This window comes from Hippopotamus amphibius, chromosome 3 (genome assembly GCF_030028045.1).
Source record: "Hippopotamus amphibius kiboko isolate mHipAmp2 chromosome 3, mHipAmp2.hap2, whole genome shotgun sequence".
NCBI classification, from domain to species: domain Eukaryota; kingdom Metazoa; phylum Chordata; class Mammalia; order Artiodactyla; family Hippopotamidae; genus Hippopotamus; species Hippopotamus amphibius.
The window spans coordinates 174,103,629-174,124,842 of record NC_080188.1 but is presented as its reverse complement, the minus strand read 5'-3'; the positions used below and the strand labels follow the sequence as shown (position 1 = coordinate 174,124,842).

The 21,214-nt window shown below is 33.7% G+C and overlaps 1 protein-coding gene and 1 non-coding gene across 6 annotated transcripts in view; both read right to left on the bottom strand.

The window, feature by feature from the left end:
- Positions 1 to 21,214, bottom strand: part of COP1 (COP1 E3 ubiquitin ligase) — a 238,793-nt gene that overhangs the window by 25,900 nt on the left and 191,679 nt on the right. The window lies entirely within an intron of this gene.
- Positions 5,670 to 5,810, bottom strand: LOC130850631 (small Cajal body-specific RNA 3). The gene has a single exon (XR_009052990.1). It is a non-coding gene; the product is annotated as a small Cajal body-specific RNA 3 (non-coding RNA).

Sequence of the window (21,214 nt, the reverse complement as noted above, 5' to 3'; positions counted from 1 at the left end):
TCAATAATAAAGAAAATTCCCAACAAACAAAAGTCCAGGGCCAGATGGATTCACATGTGAATTCTACCAAACATTTAAAGAAGAATCAATGCCTATCCTTCTCAAACTATTCTAAAAAACAGAAGAGGAAGGAATGCTTCTGAATGCATTCTATAAGGCCAGCATCACCCTGAAACCAAAACCAGACAAAGGTATCACAAAAAAAAGAAAATTACAGGCTAGTATCATTGATGAACACAGCTGCAAAAATCCTTGATAAAATATTAACAAACAGAATTCAACAATACATTAAAAGGATCATATACCAAGAACAAGTGGGATTTATCCCAAGGATACAAGGATGGCTCAATACCTGCAAATCAGTCAATGTGCACAACACATAAACATACTGAAGAATAAAAATCATATGATTATCTCCATAGATGCAGAAAAAGCTTTTAACAAAATTCACCGTTCATTTACCTTAAAAACACTCAACAAAGTGGGTATAGAGGGAACATATCTCAACATAATACAGGCCAGAATATGACAAACCTACAGCCAACATCCTACTCAATGGTGAAAAACTGAAAACTTTTCCTCTAAGATCAGGAATAAGACAAGGATGCCCACTCTTGCCTCTTTAATCCAACATAGTATTGGAAATCCTAGCCACAGCAATCAGACAAGAAAAAGAAGCAAAAGGAATATAAACTGGAAAAAAAGAAGTAAAACTGTCACTGTTTGCAGATAACATGATATTATACATAGAAAATTCTAAAGATACCGCCAAAAAAAAACAAAACCCAAAAGAAAACATTAGAATAAATGAATTCAGTAAAGTTGCAGAATACGAAATTAATATGTACAAACACAACATAAAAATAATAAACTATCAGAAAGAGAAATTAAGAAAATTCCATTTATAATTGTATCAAAAAGAACAAAATACTTAGGAATAAATCTAACTAAGGAGGTAAAAAAAACAAAAAAATAAAAAACCCTGTATTTGGAAAACTATAAGACACTGATAAAAGAAACTGAAGATGATACAAACAAATGGAAAAATATACCATGCTCACTGATTAGAAGAATATTGTTAAAATGATCATATCACCCCAAGGCAATCTACAGATTCAATGCAATCCATATCAAAATACCAATGGCATTTTTCACAAAACTAGAACAAAAACTTCTAAAATTTGTATGGAAACACAAAAGACTCCAAAACAAACTTGAGAAAGAAGAACAAAAGCTAGGGATATCATGCTCCCTGATTTCAAACTACGCTATAAAGTTACAATGATCAAAACAATATGGTCCTGGCATAAAAACAGGTATAGATCAATGGAACAGAATAGAGAGCCCAGAAATAAACCCACACGTCTATGGTCAATTACACTATGACAAAGGAGGGAAGAATATACGATGGGGAAAAGAAAACCTCTTCAATAAACAGTGTTGAAAAAACTGAACAACTAAATGCAAAAAAGTCAAACTGGACAGTTTTCTCACATCATACACTCAAAATGGATTAAAGACTTAAATGTAAGACCTAAAACCAGAAAACTTGTGGAAGAAAACATAGACAGTATGCTCTTTGATATTAGTCTTAGCAATATTTTTTTGGATATGTCCCCTCAATGAGGGAAAGAAAAGCAAAAGTAAATACATGGAACTATACCCAACTAAAAAGCTTTTGCATAGTGATGGAAACTATCAACAAAACAAAGAGGCAGCCTATTGAATGGAAGAAGATATTTGTAAGATTATATATCTGATAAGGGGTTAATATCCAAAATATACAAAGAACTAATACAACTCAACATCAAAAAATACCAAACAACCTGATTAAAAAATGGGCAGCACATCTGAACTTACATTTTTCCAAAGATGACATAAAAATGGCAAATAGATACATAAAAAGATACAATCACTAGTCATCAGGAAAATACAAATAAAAACCAAAGTGAAATATCACCTCTCACCTGTCAGAATAGCTATTATTAAAAAGAGAACAAATAACAATTGTTGGCAAGGATGTGGAGAAAAGGGAACCCTCCTGCACCGTTGATGAAAATGTAAATTCGTCTAGCCACTATGGAAAACAGAATGGAGGTTCCTCAGAAAAATTAACAATTTAACTACCATATGATCCAGCAATTCCACTTCTTAAGTATTTTCCCAAAAGACACAAAAAGACTAATTTGAAAAGATATTAACACAAAACAGTGAACACAAAAAACCCCTGTGTTTACTGTAGTATTATATACAATAGCCAAGATATGGAAGCAACCTAAGTGCCCATCAATAGATGAATGGATAAAGAAGATGTGGCATGCATACACACACACACACACACACACACACACACACACAATGGGATATAACTCAGCCATAAAGAAGGATGAAATCTTGCCTTTGTGACAACATGGATGGAGCTAGAGGGTATTATGCTAAGTAAAATAAGTCAGACAGAGAAAGATAAATACTATATGATTTCACTTATATGTGGAATCTAAAAAACAAAACAAAGGAACAAACATAACAAAACAGAAACAGACTAAAACAGACACAAAGAACAAACTGGTGATTGCCAGAGGGGAGGGTTGGGGTATGAGTGAAACAGGTGAGGGAGATTAAGAGGTACAAACTTGCAGTTATAAAATAAATGAGTCATGGGAATGTATTATTCAACACAGGAATATAATCAATAATACTGTAATAACTTTGTATGTGACAGATGTTAACTAGACTTATGGTGATCATTTCATAATGTATGAAAGTATCAAATCACTATGTTGAACATCTGAAACCAATATAATACTGTAAGTCAACTATATGTCAATAAAAAAAATTAACAACAGGTAGAGACACCAATCTATCATAAAAAAATTGTACAGCTATACCATTACATATCTGATTGTCTCTGTTTTTAGCATATCCTTGGACATAAAAGTAGTTATAGTTCCATCCAATCTTTAAGCATAACAGTATAGACATGGTAAATATCCATCTTATAATGGGATTTAAAATTTATATTGTAGGATCCAAGTCTAAGCTTCCAAAAATTCTCAAATAGAAAAGAAGCATATATAAATGAAGCTTTTAGTGCAGTGTACAAAATACTTCTGTTTACTTCAAATAAGTCCATCTTTAATTAACATGATCAGCTTTGATTTGTTATATATGAGGATCACTTGATTCTTATATTCACATACACCTGGTTTGAGTAGAAGCCAGCTGTCAACTACTAGATTTCACAGAGTCTGTAGAGGAAATAGTCTTAACGGGCATATAAAATGCAGCAGGAAAGGACATGGACACACATGTAGTTACATGGAAGAAGAAACAAAGAACATGGTGGCAAGTAGACACAAAATGATAGGGGGCACTGCAGAGGATTTAAGAACACAAGGTAAAGTACTACATTTCTTGGCCTTGGTTGAGACATCCTAGAAAGTAAATAAAGAGTGGTGGGTTTCCTCTGCTGTGTAAAAGCTTTTGTTTCATTAGGTCTCATTTGTTTATTTTTGTTTTTATTTCCATTATTCTGGGAGGTGGGTCAAGAAGGATCTTACTATGATTTATGTCATAGAGTGTTCTTCTGCACAGCAAAGGGAACCATAAAGACAAAAAGGCAACTCTCAGAATGGGAGAAAATATTTGTAAATGAAGCAACTGACAAATGATTAATCTCCAAAATACACAAGCAACTCATGCAGCTCAATATCAAAGAAATTAACAACCCAATCCCAAAATGGGCAGAAGACCTAAATAGACATTTCTCCAAGGAAGACATACTGATGGCCAGCAGACACATGAAAAGATGCTCAACATCATTAATCATTAGAGAAATGCAAATCAAAACCACAATGAGGTATCATCTCACACCAGTCAGAATGGCCATCATCAAAAAATTTAGAAAAGATAAATGTTGGAGAGGGTGCGGAGAAAAGGGAACTCTCCTCCACTATTGGTGGCAATGTAAATTGGTACAGCCACTATGGAAAACAGTATGCACGTTCCTCAAAAAACTAAAAATAGAACTACCATATGACCCAGCAATCCCACTACTGGGCATATACCTGGAGACACCATAATTCAAAAAGACACATGTACCCCAATGTTCATTGCAGCATTATTTATAATAGCCAGGACATGGAAGCAACCTAAATGCCCATCAACAGATGAATGGATAAAGAAGATGTGGTATATATATATATACAATGGAATATTTCTCAGCCATTAAAAGGAATGAAATTGAGCTATTCATAGTGAGGTGGATGGACCTAGAATCTGTCATACAGAGTGAAGCCAGAAAGAGAAAAACTAATACTGTATGCTAACACATATATACGGAATCTAGAAAAATGGTACTGATGAACCTAGTGGCAGGGTAGGAATAGAGACGCAGATGTAGAGAACAGACTTGAGGACACCGGGGTGAGGGGAAGCTGGAACGTAGTGAGAGAGTAGCATCGACATATACACACTACCAAATGTAAAATAGATGGCTAGTGGTAAGCTGCTACAGAGCCCAGGGAGACCAGCTTGATGCTTTGTGAAGACTTAAAGGGGTGTGATAGGGAGGTTGGGAGGGAGGCTCAAGAGGGATGGGATATATATATACAGGTGGCTCTTTCACTTTGTTGTATAGCAAAAACTGACACAATACTGTAAAGCAATTATACTCCAATAAAGATTAAAAAAAAAAGAATGGGGGGACATGTCTCAAATATATTTGTAAACATATGTTGAGACACGTTCAGTCATAAGGCATTCTTCTCCCTTTTGAATTAGACCTGAATAATATTTGTGTTAATGATTCTTAGTCACAGGTCATTTTAGTGAAAGGTCTTGAATCTAGATTTGAGTTGATCATCCAAAGAAACAGAGAAAAAATAATATGAGTAAAAAAATCATGAAATGGTTCATTAAAATGAAGATCAGAGCAGACTAAGGACTTCTAAAAGAGCCTAGAAAAATAAGACTACTTATTCAACTATGGTCTAATGCAATAACCGGTCAGAATAAGAAATCTGGGATTTCAGAACCACAAACAAGAATTGTCACAGAATTAATTATAAATAAACCCAGCAGTGGCTTGCATACCCTGATGCTGTATATCACACCTCAGTGCATTAGAAATGCCACAGCTGCTCCTTCCCCTGTTCCTGTATGCTTCCCCACAACTTACTGCAGAACATACACAATGAAAAACTAAGATTTCAAGTTTAGTACTAGGTTAATACTTAGTAGCAAGCTTTTCCTCAGGAACAGTCATTCCTGAAATCTGGTCATAGACTAAAAGATTACATAAACTATATTTTGGAAAAATCACTTTCTTAATGACAAGTCAATGCTTAATAATTCATGGACGTTAACTCTGAACAGCTTCTTCATATCTCAAATACTGACTGACCTTTGCTGATAACTCTGGATTAGTTAAGCCACTGTGGTCCCTCAAGAAAACAACATTTGTGTTCATTCTACTTCCTGGTTATAGTTTCCTTAATCAAACAAAATAATATCTATTTTTTAAAAATGGTATTATACCTCAAAAACTTGTTAAGATGGATGCAGAAGTAGTCTCACCTGGTAGTCTATTAATAATCTAGTACACTTAATCAGCAGAGATAGCAAACAAAATGGCAAGGAAAGCAGTTCTTGGAGTGCTGGTTTTAAAGGCTGTATGGAGGGGAACGATCAGACTTAGCCAGCTGTCCCAAGTCAGACAGAGACCTCCATGTTAATGTAGGATCACTGCAATTTGTAGACAAACAACATTTTCTCATTTGTCCACATGGTTGGTTTCTGCAGGTTCCATTTCTGCTATGCTTCATTATTAAGAAGGCTTTGTTATCCAGTCTTTTCTATACCAACTTCCTGACTTCATCAAATCCTCATTTAAATACACTTTAATGCATTCAAATAAGCTACAGGAAAACAAAAAACAAAACAAAACAAACATGATTCAGAGAACAGAAAAAGAACGATTTAAAAAGTAGACTTAGCATACAAACTCAAAATGATCCTTACTCGTAGGGAGAAAAGGTTGTAAAAAACATGTACAGGGGAAAGAGAACAGATATACAAAAATATCGTATCATTTTCACCATCTTTCCTTCATTCCAAATCTTTCCAAAGTCTTCCCCTTCTCACCAAGCAGTCCTAATGAACTTAATTTTCCTTGCCACACCAGACAACTTCCCTCACATATCAATACCACTTGAGCTTGGAAGCTCCCCTGAATAGCGCTTGAGAACAACATGCTTGTAATGGCATATCTGACAGAGAAAATGATTCTTTATTGCTGGTTAATATAAAGGAGGGCCTCTGAGCATGGAACTGTGCATTTCTAAGGGCACTATTTGCAAAATTCTTTCAGAGTACTCTGGCAAAGCTGTTCCAAGAGTTCTGTACTATTTTAGGAATACTATGTAATGCAGTAGAAACAGCAATTAATTTAAGATAAGGAGAACTGGACCTGCATTTTGGTTCTGCCATGGAACTGTTCAACCCTCTTAGAAACTCAATTTCTCAAATTATAAAACAGATAATGTTAAGTATTTCACAGAATTTTTACAAAGACTCAAAGAAAACACAGTAACATACCTAACCAAACCAAACCAAACCAAACAAACACCCAAAACAACTGGCATATTTTAGGCACCAAACAAATAAGTGGCAGCTATTCTTAATAAGACACTATAACCTAAATTTCTTTACAATTAAAGGGCAGTTTTCTCAAGTATGACTGTACTACTGTATTATTTTCATCACCAGATTTATGATCTTATAAAACTGATTAAAAGCACAATGTAGGCTCTCCAGATTATGACTTAAATTTTATCTTAACTATAGCTCTTTCCTAGAAAATGGAGTAGCTTTTTTATTATGGCAGTTGCTAGTGTTGATAATTTTTGCTCTCAAAGTAGAAGCAAGAAATATAACTAAGGCAACACTAATGAAGTACAACCTTACAGAAAAATACACTTGAATGACCCCTGGTATAGTGCATTCCATAGGTGCATCAGTGCCTGTGAGAAACCAGAAACCAAAGGGATGAAATGGTTAAGAGAAGGATAGAAAAGTAAGGGTTAGACAGTGACAGGATGAGGGGATTCAGATAAATGGGAGAGAGAGGACAAGGCAATACAGATATATAAGGAACAACATGAGCACAAGTTCAAAGGTAAAAATAGGAATAGTATGGGGCAATGAAGAAACTTTCCTAATAGATGTTCTGTGCTAAAAAAAAAAACAAAAAACAAATAAGATTGGACAAGTAGTATTGTTCTAGAGTCTTGAAAATCTTGAACACAGGAAACAGTTTAGATATAATGCCAAAGATCAAACACACAAGGAAAGAGGAATCACTAAAGGAGCAGAGAGAGGAGTAACAATTAAAAATCATGTCTATGATTACTTTATACTTATTTTAAAGGCTGACTTCCTAATTAATTACTACAAAATTTAAATCTGAGCTACTCTTGCATCAGTTCTTCTACTGTATTTTTTTCTATAATTGGAGTTGGATTTTTTTAAGGATCACATTTAATAGTGAGGGCAACATAATTTTTAAACTAGATAAAGGTGTCTCGAGTGAAAAAGATAAAATAATTGATAAGTTCAGGTAATACAGTTGTCAAATTTTCCCCTAATTTTTTTTTTTATTTTTATTTTTTATTTTTTATTTTTTTTTAAATGTCTCTCCCCTAATTTTTAATGATGGCCAAATACACAAGTTGGAGTTACATGCAAATATTGAGTTTGAAAGAAACTTTTCTACATCAGTTAAAGGTAATAAGCAATTTTTAACTCTATTCCTCTGTGAAATGATTAAGGACATAAAGGGATTAGAAGTAATCTGTGGGGTGGGAGTAAAAGAAGAAACAGGAATGAGATGAAATGCATAAATGAATGAAAACAGAAAAATATAGGAGATATTTGAAAGAAAGTATTGTTTGAACGATAATTAGAAAAAAGATAGATAAAATCTAATTTGTTAACTTCAACAAATATTCACAAGGCAAATATAAAAAGAGGGAAAAAGCTCAAAAACTGATACCGTACAGTATCGTACACACTTTATTATGTGTGAATTCCATGAGTAGTGTGTTAAAAATGGAGGTTCTGGAAGTTCTGGGCTGGTGAATCCATGAAAGTGATGAGAAGATGGCTTGCCCAGAGAGGGCATGGAAGCCCCATACCTTACCACCCCCACCAATACCTTTCCCTATGCATCTTTTCTACTTGGCTGTTTCTGAGTTATATTCTTTATAATAAATTGGTAAACATTTGGTCAAATTAGGCTGATTAAATGTAAGCATGCCTTTTGGGAGACAGATCTTTGACTCCAGCTTTAAGATCCTGATTTACCATAAACACTACAAGAATGTCCTAGCCTTTATTTCTGCCATTGAGGAGATCACTAAGAACCCCAGTCTATTACCCAATGTTTCCCTTACAGTTGGTCTTTATAGCTTCCAAAGTGACCAACTTCCAAAGGAACCTTGGAAAGCCTCCTTTATGTGGCTCTTGGAAGGGTCTGAGATAGTACCTAATTACTCCTGTGAAATGAAAAACAGGTCTGTGGTGATCACTGTTAGAAACTCACTGAAGACACTTTTCTTTTTTCCCCTCTTCCCAGATGAAAACACTATTGGATCTCCATAAATTTCCACAGATGAGAGCAAGGCATTGCATAGGGAATGGAAATCTGCTTCTTCCACGTAATTCCAGGCTTTTTAATAAAAAGAAAGTTATGCATCCCGCAAAAGAAAAAACAACAAAAAATGGAGGTTCCTGGGTCTCTACCTGAAACTCTGGCTTAATGGAAGTCTGGTGTTTAAAAATTTGCATTTTTAATACACATCCCAGGTAATTAGTAATTGTGAAGTAGATGATCAGTAGATCATACTTTGAAAAACACTACCATAGATACAGGAAACTGTCTATAAATGTTGAACTCAGAGAAAGGAGAAATATGCATCTTTCTACCTTTGGTCAGGGGGCTGGTGAGAGGGAAGTAGAGAGAAAAGATTTACTTGTTCATCTGTTTGTATGTTTTAATTCACTGAGTGTCTATTTACCAGATCCCATGCAAGCCAACAAAATACCAAGATAAACAGGACAAGACTTTTCAACCTATGAAAGCTTTTGAGTTCCATAAGAATGATTATACATGTAAAGGTTATTTGTAATACTTTTACAAAGCTATATAAATTTATTTGGTTAAAATATTATATTCAGTACTGGTATTTGAATTATACAAGTGGCTCACAGAAATTTAGAAGTAAAGTTAACCTTACAAATGGAAATATATAAGAATTTAAAATAAATAAAATGGAATGCAAGACAATATTGAGTTTCTACCTATACTAGTGTAGTTTACATAATACTAGTAATTGTCTTATTCTCTTTTCTTTCAGTCTCCTATTCCCACATTTTAAACTAGTCCATGAAAGTGCAAAGTACATGAAATCAGCACGACTTAATAGAATGCAGTTTTGAACTCTTTGCTTACTTTTTCAAGCGACATTATATCCCCAAAGGATTCAAGTAAATCAAGTAAATTCAAGTAAATCAAGGTAAAGAGTGGATTAACACAATGAAAATTATCCAGCAAATGTTGACCTTTATTGTACACAGAGCCACAAGTTCTTGAACATTACACAGATAGAGATATTTACTGTTTACAAAGTGATGGGAAAAAAAGATAAGAGCTGTTCTTAATAGGGCAACTTTGTAAGATTTAGAGCTAAGAAAAAAATATAATGGACTTCCTTATGAATCAGGAGCTCCCTGTCACCAAAAGTGTTCAAAAAATTTGAAGCATACTTCCATTAGAAATATGATATAAATCATTTCAACAATGGGCAAAAGGTAGGGCTAGGTCAATCAAATGGCAGTCAGCCACTCAATAAACACGCCACTATTTTTATACACTCAGCACTGTCCAGTCTAATGACATTACAATATGTAACAAACAGAGGTGCAGGAAAGGGTAACTGGACACAGTGAGCAGGAAAGTCAAAGGCGCAGAGGTTAAAATGCAAACAAACACACAAAAAAACCACCAGGGGTGTCTGAGAACCTATAAGCAGTTCAATGTTGCTGGAGTATAAAATATGCCAATGCAAGTGGCAGGTGACCATGATGGAGAGGTAGCTGGGGGGCCTGATGCAAGAGGGTGATGTCAGATGTCACATCAAGAAGCTTAGGTTTTACTCTGTAACCACTGCGACACTATTGAAGGATTTTAAGCAGTGTAGGGAAATGAGCCTGGGACTACTGAGAAGTAACTGCAGGGAATGATGAAAGTCTGAACTAGTGGTAAGTGGCAGAGTAGCAGGGGTAGAAGTGGATGATGGATTCAAGATATATTAAATAAAGTCAATGAGATCGCCTTTGTGCTTAGATTACATACCAAAACTTGATTTTACATTTGTAAGATTCCAGTTTTTAATGGTTAAAACTTTGTACTTGAATAAATTTGATTTTAAATGTATAAAATGCCAAAGGGACTGTACTTAATAAAATTTAAGAAAATTAATCCAACATTTTCTATGATATAGTAAACCATAGAAATAGCCTATATTATTAGAATTTCTACAGCAATTTGTAAGTAGAATGCCAAATTGGCATGAATGTCTTCACACCTGTCAGCTGCATATAAAAAATATGGCAAACTTTTATAGAAACACTAAATATTTGAGACTAAAAAGTTCCTAAAGGTTAAGACCATGTCACATCACAATTTCTGGATAGCCTGAATATTTCCCTCACATGTTTAAAATTCTTGCCCCTGGCTAAATTTATATTGAGACTTTCATTTGAAAACTAATTTCGAACAGATGATTCCATTGCCACTACCAATTCAGAGACTGAATTGCCTTTTGTAATTGGCATTTCTTTTGTTACTAGATTGAATGATTTTATGTGGTATGGGGGGTGGCAGTGATAGACGGATATATATTATAAATGATATTTTGAAAAAAGTAATCATCTCTAAAATGTTACAAGAAATAAAATGTATATTTACTCTTAACATAGTTTCAAAATATGCTGACAATACACAGGTTTAAAGAGCAAGAATACAAGTCTATGATAACTGATTATTAAAAACCCCTTATATTTATTTATATCTGTAGACATGAGTATTAAAAACTAGAAAGCTGAGCTGAGAGATGGAGGAACCTGGAAAGAGTATTGCTCCTGTGCTCACAAGTGCTAGACAATTTCAAATTAAGGACATTTCTTGAAACTACTAGAGAACTGAGTCCCAGGCACAAGCTATTATCAGGAGAAACTGGCAGCTATAGACTATGTGCTTACCTGGCATAGAAACAGTTGGATAACCAAGTAGGGAGATTCATGTTTAACAAAATGCTACAAGGTAGCTAGGAGCATGTGAGGCCCCTGCTGCTGTAAACATTGTGGGGAGAGGGGGTAGAATCCTCTTGCAAACTTCTCCTCCATGAACCCCATCAGGAAAGACTGGAGAGAATATTGAGAAACCTTCTCATGGCGTTGGGTGGAGGAAGGGAATAACAACCCCTTCCTGAAACCACCCAGATGGACATCTACTATGTCCCTACTATGTCCTACATGTTTTGAGAGGAATGAAAATGGAACCTTATGTACTTAAACAGAAAAAAAGACTCTTATTGAAAAATTATGTGTGTAACTAACTACTCATGCAAAATGTATAGTTGCTGAATTTTCTTAACAACTGACCTAAGTTTCACAAGGAAGAATCTTTTGTTTTCAAGATTATTACATTAAAAAACATGTGAAAATGCAGAGCAGTTAGTAAGGAAATTATGTGCACAACAATAAATGATTTTCCATTTACAAAAACAGCAAGTATATAAAAAAGCCAATAAATAAATAGCTCAACATCCTTTTTTGTTACTTTTTACCTATATAACACATTTATTTCACATTCCTTTTTTTATATTCTGTATAAATACTTGTAGAATCTACCACCAGGCAAACTGATAATCAACAAACTGTAAGACAGGACACAAATTATAAATACAGTCCTTTTATTTCAAATTCAGATATTTTACTATAAACAATTCTTCCTACAAAGCTCATGTTAAAAGTTAAAATGTTTTATATTTATTCAAATTTATATTAATAACTCTTGGCATAACACCATAAAATATACCTTTGAAGACAGGTAATCGAAGTTGAAACCTATTTTCACAGATTTAATATCTTAGATGAGGAAAAAAAGATTTTTTTTATGATCTTATTTACTTGTTCTTGCTTTTTATTTGTGAGAATATGCAGATTATTAGCAATTTTTATGGAGTTATTTTTTTTAATTATGTATTCACAAAATGTGAAATTCTTTACAACTGCTCTGTTCTATATGTGACACATGTACCATGAATAAACATAATGTTATATGAGTTAAAATGTCTGTTCACAGCCAAAAATCTCATTTGAGTTTTACAACAACCCTGAAAGGCAGTAAATCTGGTGTTATCTACTTTTATACAAGATGAGGAAACAAATAAACAGAGGCAAAGTGATTTACTTAAGGTTTCTCTCTCAGAAAGTAATAGATAACACAAATCGAGACTGGAAGAGGTAGAGGAAAAGAATGAAAGAATTAAAGAGCTTCATTACAATTATTGTGACTTTTTCTTTGTTTCATTTTAAGTCTGTCTAGATATATATAATTTAATGTAAACTTCATACTAAGTGAAGTAAGTCAGATAGAGAAAGATATCATATGATATCACTTATATGTGGAATCTAAAAAAATGATATCGAGGTAGACAATAGATGGGCCCCTGGGCTGCACAGCTGGAGTGTGCGAGCAGAGTAAACTGGAGCTTTGTTTTCCCTAGACAAGGACGAAGGTAGGGGCAGGAGCTGAGCTGCTAGAGTGAAGAGATAAGGTGACTACATCTGTCACCTCCCTGACTGCACAGGTGCAGAAAGGTTCCTCGGGGGTCAAAAAGGGAGGGGCACGACCCCATAATAAGTATTGTCAAACCTGCCATAGTCCCGTGCGCTGAAATCCATCTTAATAGAAAGCTGCACATGCGTGTTGGAAAAAGAGTCCTAGAGGAGGTCAAGTGTGAAAAAAGAAATAATTGCCTGAAGGTAAACAAAGACCCTGAAGAACTGCCCTGTATAAATGATTTAACCACCTCTTTACTGTGCTCCACATTAGGGAGGATACTCACATCCTTTCTCTCAGGGTGTGTATTTCTGCTTTGCTTCTGTCTTAAATAAATAAACGGTTTCTCTGTCTGCTCTCCCACATGTTGTGCTGTGTCTCTTATAACAAACTTTGTACCTGTTTTCACGTTTTTGCCTCTGAGAAATTCATTTTTCAAATGGGGCAAGAGCCAGGGGAACTTTACTTCTAGCCTCTAGCCACTGGCGGTCTAGCAGCTAGGATTCCTGGTTTTTTCACCCAGGCTACGCAGGTTCAACCGCTAGGCAGGGAACTAAGACCTTGCTTCAAGACCACTTGCTGCTGTCTCTCTGAGATCAATACAAATGAACTTATTCACAAAACAAAAACAGACTCACAGATACAGAGAACAAATTTATGGTTACCAAAGGGGAAGGGAGGGGAGGGTAAAGTGGGAATTTGGGATTAACAGATACACACTACTATATATAGACTACTATATATAAAATAAACAGCAAGAACCTACTGTATAGCACAGGGAACTATAGTCAGTATCTTGTAGTAACCTATAATGGAAAAGAATCTGAAAAAGAATATACATACATGTATATGTGAAACAATCACTTTGCTTACACCTGAAACAGTATAAATCAACCATATTTCAATAAAAATTTTTAAAAAATCAATGTAAACTTCAAACTGAGGGCAGAAAAAACATTTATAATTTTAATAATTGGTATTGCTAGTATAATTTAATTCAAGACAACTTGCCAGACTACATTCTTTTAGCACTGATTTTTAACTACTAATGTTTTTATCCCTTTCTGGAATCTAATAAAAGCAATAAACTCTCTTTCTAGAAAAATAATTACATGGACATGACAAACTTTTTCATATGCTTTTAGAGGGACCTCCAAAGTTAAGACTTTTGTACTTAGAGGAACCAAAAAGCCCCAAAGAACCATAAAGAGTAATCAAACGTGGTAAATGCTAATCTGATATACACATTTGATTTACTAAGGAGCTTTAAGAAAAGAGTCCTAGAAAACTAGTCAGTCTCATCAACTAACAGCTCTCGTCTAAAGTGTTATTAGAATTACCACTCATTCTATTCCTTTTAGTATTTCAATATTAACAGAGCAGTGAGGAGGGTGCTAACTCATACAAACATTTAAAGACTATTAGTTACATGTAGAAAATGTGAATACTTTTGCATCAGGGCTTTCATTTTACAGGTTATAGGTTAAGTTGTACAATCAATACTTCAGAGCGACGTTAGAAAAGAAAAAAGCATCAGTCTATTATTTTTCCATCTCATGATAATTCTTTAAGATACTAAGTGATTAGAACAGAAATTCTTCACTAGAGGAACATGACAGAAACACATGTTATTAAGATGCAATATAAACTCAAATACAACACTTTCTATTAATCTGTGGCAGGAAGAGTCTATCAGAACATTCACTGATGGTGTGAAGTTGCCAAAGTTAATGCAAAAAATAATGCACTAATTACAGTAACAGAAATATTACATTAAGAATTAATTAGTAAAGACCGTGGGAACAAAGGACATTCATAACATTTCAGAGATTTTTTTTAATGATGTATTTATTTTTCTTACCACTGTTATCTGTAAAATACTCGTGTTAGAGCTATTCATGTTAGAGTCCTCGAAGGTGTTGCAATTCACTCAATAAGAATTTCTACAAATAGTCAAAGAAAATTCATTTTTTCTTTGAAAATTGCTGTTAGTAAACTTTTTGCCCCATCTTCTCAACATCAAGAAAGTTTCTATTCTGAGGTGAGTTATGTTCAACTGGCAGAGGATTTCCTTCCCTGCGCTTAAGGGACACCCTGGAACTGGAAGCAGTTATTCCATTTGTAAGTGCATTTAGGAGCTCAATCAAGAGAGAAATAATGCAGACCAAAGAGTTTTTCAGAAAGTTTGCTACACATGAGGTAAAACAAGGTTTGATTTGTTAGTTGATTTACATATAAACAATATGGTCTTATTATAAGCACAGTTGGTCTTACAAATGGCCACTGGGCAATAGAAATCTAGTATACAACTCCTTCAAATTAAACAGGGGAATGAAATTCAGACATGTTAAGTGACTTACCTAAAATGAAAAAAGCTTAATTAATTGCCATAAACCTAGAGTCATCATTCCTTTAATGAAACAGCAGATCTTCCCAATTTAACCGCAAACCTATCTCCCAAATTTTGAAACCAAAGTAAAACCCTGTCAGCAGTGCTTTTCTATTCTAGCTTATAAGTATGCACTTCTGCTAGCACTATCTTTGTGGTGTTTTTTTTTTTTTTTAACTAAAGTAAAACTACAAATCAAAAATGGAAGTCAATCACTCTTCTACAGTCTTTGACAGTTGCACAGATAAGGTTCAAGGTTCTTAACAGAGTCTAGATTGATCCTTAAAAATCACTCTTCCTAATCTACCATTTCTCACTTCATTCCACTTAGGCAGTTAAGTCCTTGCAGTCTCCAAACACACTGCATTCTCATATTCTCAAGTTTTTGCACATGTTGTTCCCTGTCCTAAAATACCGGGAATAGATTTGGATAACTTATGCAAAATACTAAGCAAAATACCAAAACAGGATAGATACCCAAATGTTAATTTCCCAATTTTTACACATTAATTACTTGTAGTTGCTACCATTTACTTACTATGTACAAATGTTTCATGCACATAATCTCATTTATTTCCTAACACTTTAAATATTCATATTAAAACCCACTTCAAAAATGAAGAAGTAGACTCAGAGAGGATAAGGAATTTTCCTAAGGTATCACAACTAGTGACAAGACCAAGGTTTATACCTAGAGATCAGATCTCAAAGACTAAGCTCCATGAAAATATACATATATACACATGAATCATCTCTCTTTATCTTATCATCATCTCCAGTCCCCAAAAACCAGTTTTAGCATGGTTAAAGGAAACTGAAGTTTAAAAATTGGTTTTTTTTGGAAATCAAAATTATAATAGGTATTAAAAGCTAAAAAAATATTTGAACCCTTTTCTATCTACTTATGGGATTTTTATATTACAAATATAATATTACAAGATAAAAGGGGAAAAACAATTGGTCCAAAAACAACACAAACTTAGAATCAAGAAAAAATTAGAGGCAGCCTGAGTGTTTAATAATAACAGACAAATAGTAATTGGTAGTATATATAAATGCTTTCTACTAATATCCTGATGTAAGGTGAGAAAATGCTAGATACAAAATATACCTATAAATACTGTAAAACTAAAAACTGTAGGCTGAAGACTGAAAGGACAACATCAAAATGTTAACTGCGGTTCTGTTCACATGGCAGAATTACAGGTCAATTTTCCCTATTCTCTACTTTGTAAAAGTTTTCATTAGTGGAGAAATACATAACACTGTGAAGCAAAGATGCAGAGAGCTAAGAAAGGTCATTGGGTCTCTTGAATAAGATATAACAGAACTTAGAGGGTCCAAATGCTGAAAATAAGTTTCTGCTTGGTCAGACATTACTTTATAGCTTACAAAAGGCTAAGAAGGAAGCTTGTAGTTGTTTTGACTCTACTGATGTACAACCTGTATATTTTAACATGAATAATAAAAGAAAACTGCACATTAATTCAAATGCAGGTTGTTCATGCAAAGAACCAAAACCTCATACTTATTTTAAAAAGTAATTGCCACTTACCAATTAGTAAGAAACAGGCCACCTAACCTGTATGGGAGAATCTTTTCCTAAGGTTTTTTGCATCTATTCTGAGCCAATAGTTTCACTCTTAACTTAGATTGATGAAAACCCTTACATTTAAAAAACAGGACATAAAAAGCTCAAAAGTAATTTATGTTTTTGATAAATCTCATCCAATAGAAAAAAATACACCTTCAAACAATTTACTAATATTATCAGCAAAACAAAATCTTTCCTCTACATTAGTTGTATTAGATGAGTAAGTTTAAAGTTAATGACACTTACACAAAGACTAGCAAAACAAAAACCTCCAAAAAACAACCCCAGGTTATTAACCTTGAAAAGTGACCTTTTTCTCCATATCCCTAAAATAATGATTTGGAAAGGACAGAGTGAAAAGGAAAAAGAGAAACAAACAAAAGCATGCAGTAAATGTACAGAACAGCACAGACTGGTCAAAATTAAGTGGTTTTCTTCATGCTATTTCATTATAGAATGACTGAAAACTGTTTTTTAAAATTCTTATGGAGAATATAAAATCTATAGGGTAACCAGGCTTTCCCTACCAATGAGACCAGTTAAATCCCCCAAAGGCAGCTATAATTTATTTTGCTATCAATAATTCATCCTTTCCATTACTGAAGGGAAAACAGTTGTCAGATCTTTAAAATCCAGCAAAATGTAAAAGGCATAGAATTAAAAGGTCTTAATCCTTTACAAAACAGAAACTTTGAGGAAATGAAAATATTCCTTACAAACAGAAATTTTTGTTGAATTTCGAAGTTCCAAGGTTAACTTATTGGAAGAGGCATAAACCATGCTATATGTTATTCTTTTCAAAATATAAAATAAAACTGTTTCTAAATGTAAATACCCACATAAATCTCTAGATCAATTATCCATTCTTAGTTGACATTTGGATTAATCTGAACCACTACCGTCTTCCATTAGTACAAACATCAAGGATTACCACATGAATTACAAATCTGGTTAGTAAAAAATGGTAAGGGCTCATGAGTATGATTTGTGAAACAAATGACTCTTGGCTGCTAAAAATAGGGATTATATATATCCAGTTACCTATTTCAAAATATGCAAAGGTATTTAGATACTCTGGCATGAAATAAAGTATTTCATTTCTTATTTATCACATGATAATACTACCATACAATCCAAGAGGACTTTTTTTGAGAGATATAATAATTCTTATCAACTTTTTTTTTAAAAGATAAACTCTTGGGTCTCCTAAAATAAACCAATGTTTGGAATGTTGTGAGAAATAAAAATATACTAAAAGAAAAGACAACTGCTACTATTTTTCTCTCCCAATCTCTGGAAAGCAACTCACAAAGATATGTGGTGAATCACAAAGCCACAGCTCTAGATACTTAGAATTTAAAACAGCAAATTAACAAAATGGAACTGAATCTTGAATTCAGACTGACTTTCTATACAATCTATCCCTAAAGCTTCCTACTTTCATCAGAGAGTCAAAGATCTTGAAGACAAATACAACCATAACTAACTACCTATTTAGTTCTCGACAATGTATAAATACTTTGTCATTAAAACCAAATGACTTAGATTTATTTTCTGCCTCATCTTCATTTTTTGGTTGGCTATCACAGTTCAAATAAAGAATCTATATTTTCATCAAAGTTGATCTTTACTACATAAAAAAAAAAGACTAATATGAACAGGCACAAAATTAAATGGCTTCTTCACAACTATTATAATAGACTGACTTTTGTACATAATCAAATTATTCCTATGTTCAGCAGCAATAACTTTTCTATCATTCTGGGAATAACCAATGTCAACTTCTGATGGCTTTATTTGGGAAAATGCTGCATAAAATGGGATTTAAGATATAATGGAGTAAGAGATATGAAAGGTACAAACCCTTTTAAGGATCACATCAATATAGGGGACTGTCATGAGAACAACAGAGATTAGCACAAGATTGTGGAAGTGATAATACAAAAATATATTTCTTCTCCCCAGAGAGGACGCAAGTTTGAATTAGCAGGAAACACTCTGCTCATAAGCAGCTGCTGTCCTTGGTTAATTCTGCTTTAAGTAGCTGTTAAATATATTTTTTATTCAATTAGAAAAGAATTATCATAGCCTTTCACACATACACTTCAACATATGAAACCAATTCAAGTAGTGTTCTTTAAAAACATTTAAGTCAAGGAAATGATATACAATATTTACTCTTTCCTTCTACTGCTGCTATGGAAATTTGTAGGAATTGTCGGAAGACAAACATTTAGAAACCAAAGTTAAATTCCTTCCCATTTCAAAAATACTTTGGACACTTTTAAGCATGGTGGGGTAATAATTAAAATTACTTATAAGTTAATGGCACAATTCAGAATATACTTTCAAATTAATATATTTTTTCCCTTAAAAAAGGCAAAACAAAAACCAGAACCAAGTAGCTTAGATTTGTGTCCATTCTATTCTTCAAAATTGGCATACTTCAGAAGGACAAATGCTATTTTTAAAGAAGTATATAGTAAGAAAAAAAAATTATAAGAACCATTCTAATATAGGTCAAATTCCATTACAGTACATATAAAAATGAAAATAATGAAATATTTAAAATGTCAACTTATAGACCCACTAAATTATTTTGCTGATTTCATTACATTTTCACCATAAAATATCTAATGCAACAAATGTTTCACAGAAACTGTCCAAACAGTGGTGGACATTAGGTTAAGGAATATTTACACTTAATGTAATTTAGAGAAGAAATAAATTACAGGTTTGCTTCAGGTTTCCACAAGCTTCTTGTCTCCTCTATTTTCTACTTCCCCACCCCACTCTAGTCTGGACACTAAGGGAAGAGTGGGGCACTTAGGAGGAGATGCGAGCCACAGTGTTCCTGGAAGTCAGGGTCCATGCTCAGAATCTTCTTTCCTTCCACGCCCAGGACAGACAAGAGTTCATTCAGATTGGCCCTCTTCCAGTCAGGAAAATTTCTAAAGTGTTATAAACCATCCGGCTAGAGGGGAGAAGAAAGGAAAGGAAAGATAAAAGGAAAGGAAAGAAACAGAAATGAAGAAAGGAGAGAAGAAAGAAAAAGAAGCTCCTATGTTGCCTTCTCAGTGTTCACTAAAGAACTGAGGATGAGAAACGGTTTGTAAGTGTGGGAAGTCAACACATATTAAAGGTAGCTTTTTTTTTAATTAAAGAAAAGAAAAAAAGACCATAATCTTACTCTTTTGTGTGTTTCTTCCTGAAAAGGATAAGGGAGTAGCAAAATCTAACAGACATTAGGTATTCATGATTACAATTACTCCCTCTTTAAGGGATGGTTGAGAACCATTACTGCCTCTTGGTTACTATGTGTACAAACCTCCAGTGGTAACATAAAACATCTGTTTCCGAACTTGACTGTTCATTTAATTTTCTACAGAGACCTGGGGAACTTTTCAAAATACAAATCTCTACTCTCTTCCCTTCCTCTCCGCAAAGTATGGACTCAGGGGTCAAAGAAGAGAACTGTTTTGTTATATATATATATTCTGAAAGATTCTAAAGTGATTCTGATGATCAGTCAGGTTTGAGAATCACTGATAAATTTTATCACAGATGCCTTCTGCATTTTAATGGACGCAGACTGGCTTTACACATACACTTTAGCTTCCCTAGTTTAGTACAATCTGATGCCTTATACACAGTGTTTACTAAGTCAGAGGGGGACACTTATCTCTTGGAGAAAAGCATATATAAATTGGAAAATAGATATGTAAGTCTTTTTGAGAAAAGACTGAATTGTAAAACAGCACAAATGCAATAGAGAGAGGGAAGGACCAATAATAAATACCGGTTCCTCCCTAGCAGCACACACTTTAATGTTTTTGTTGCTTTCGAAAACATGCAAAAGCTTGGAGGTTATATTCCAAGGTTAAAATGGTAATTATGAAATAGTTACATAGGTACCCATGAATGTTCATGTCAGGAAAACTATTTTTCTTAAATTGATGTAGTCTTGATATTACCATTGAGTTTTAAGTATTAGAAGTCTCCCTCACCCCTACTCCAGCATTTCCTTGGTTTCAAAAACTAGTATGTAATTAGTTATGCAACAAACAAGATAAATGAGAGATTTAGGTAAAAAAAGAAGATCTCCATAAGAACACAAAGTTTTAGTTAAAAACACTTTACAATAAATGTTTCATTATATAAAGTTTTATTCATTAGAAATAAGAATAGAAAGAATATATTTCATTATATGACTAAAAAAGATGCTTTTGCCTAATACAGTTATAACTTTGTACAGTATGAGTGATAACATTGTTAACAAATTCCCAGGCTGAGTTTTGCTGGAGCTGCTTTCAAGGGAGGGAGA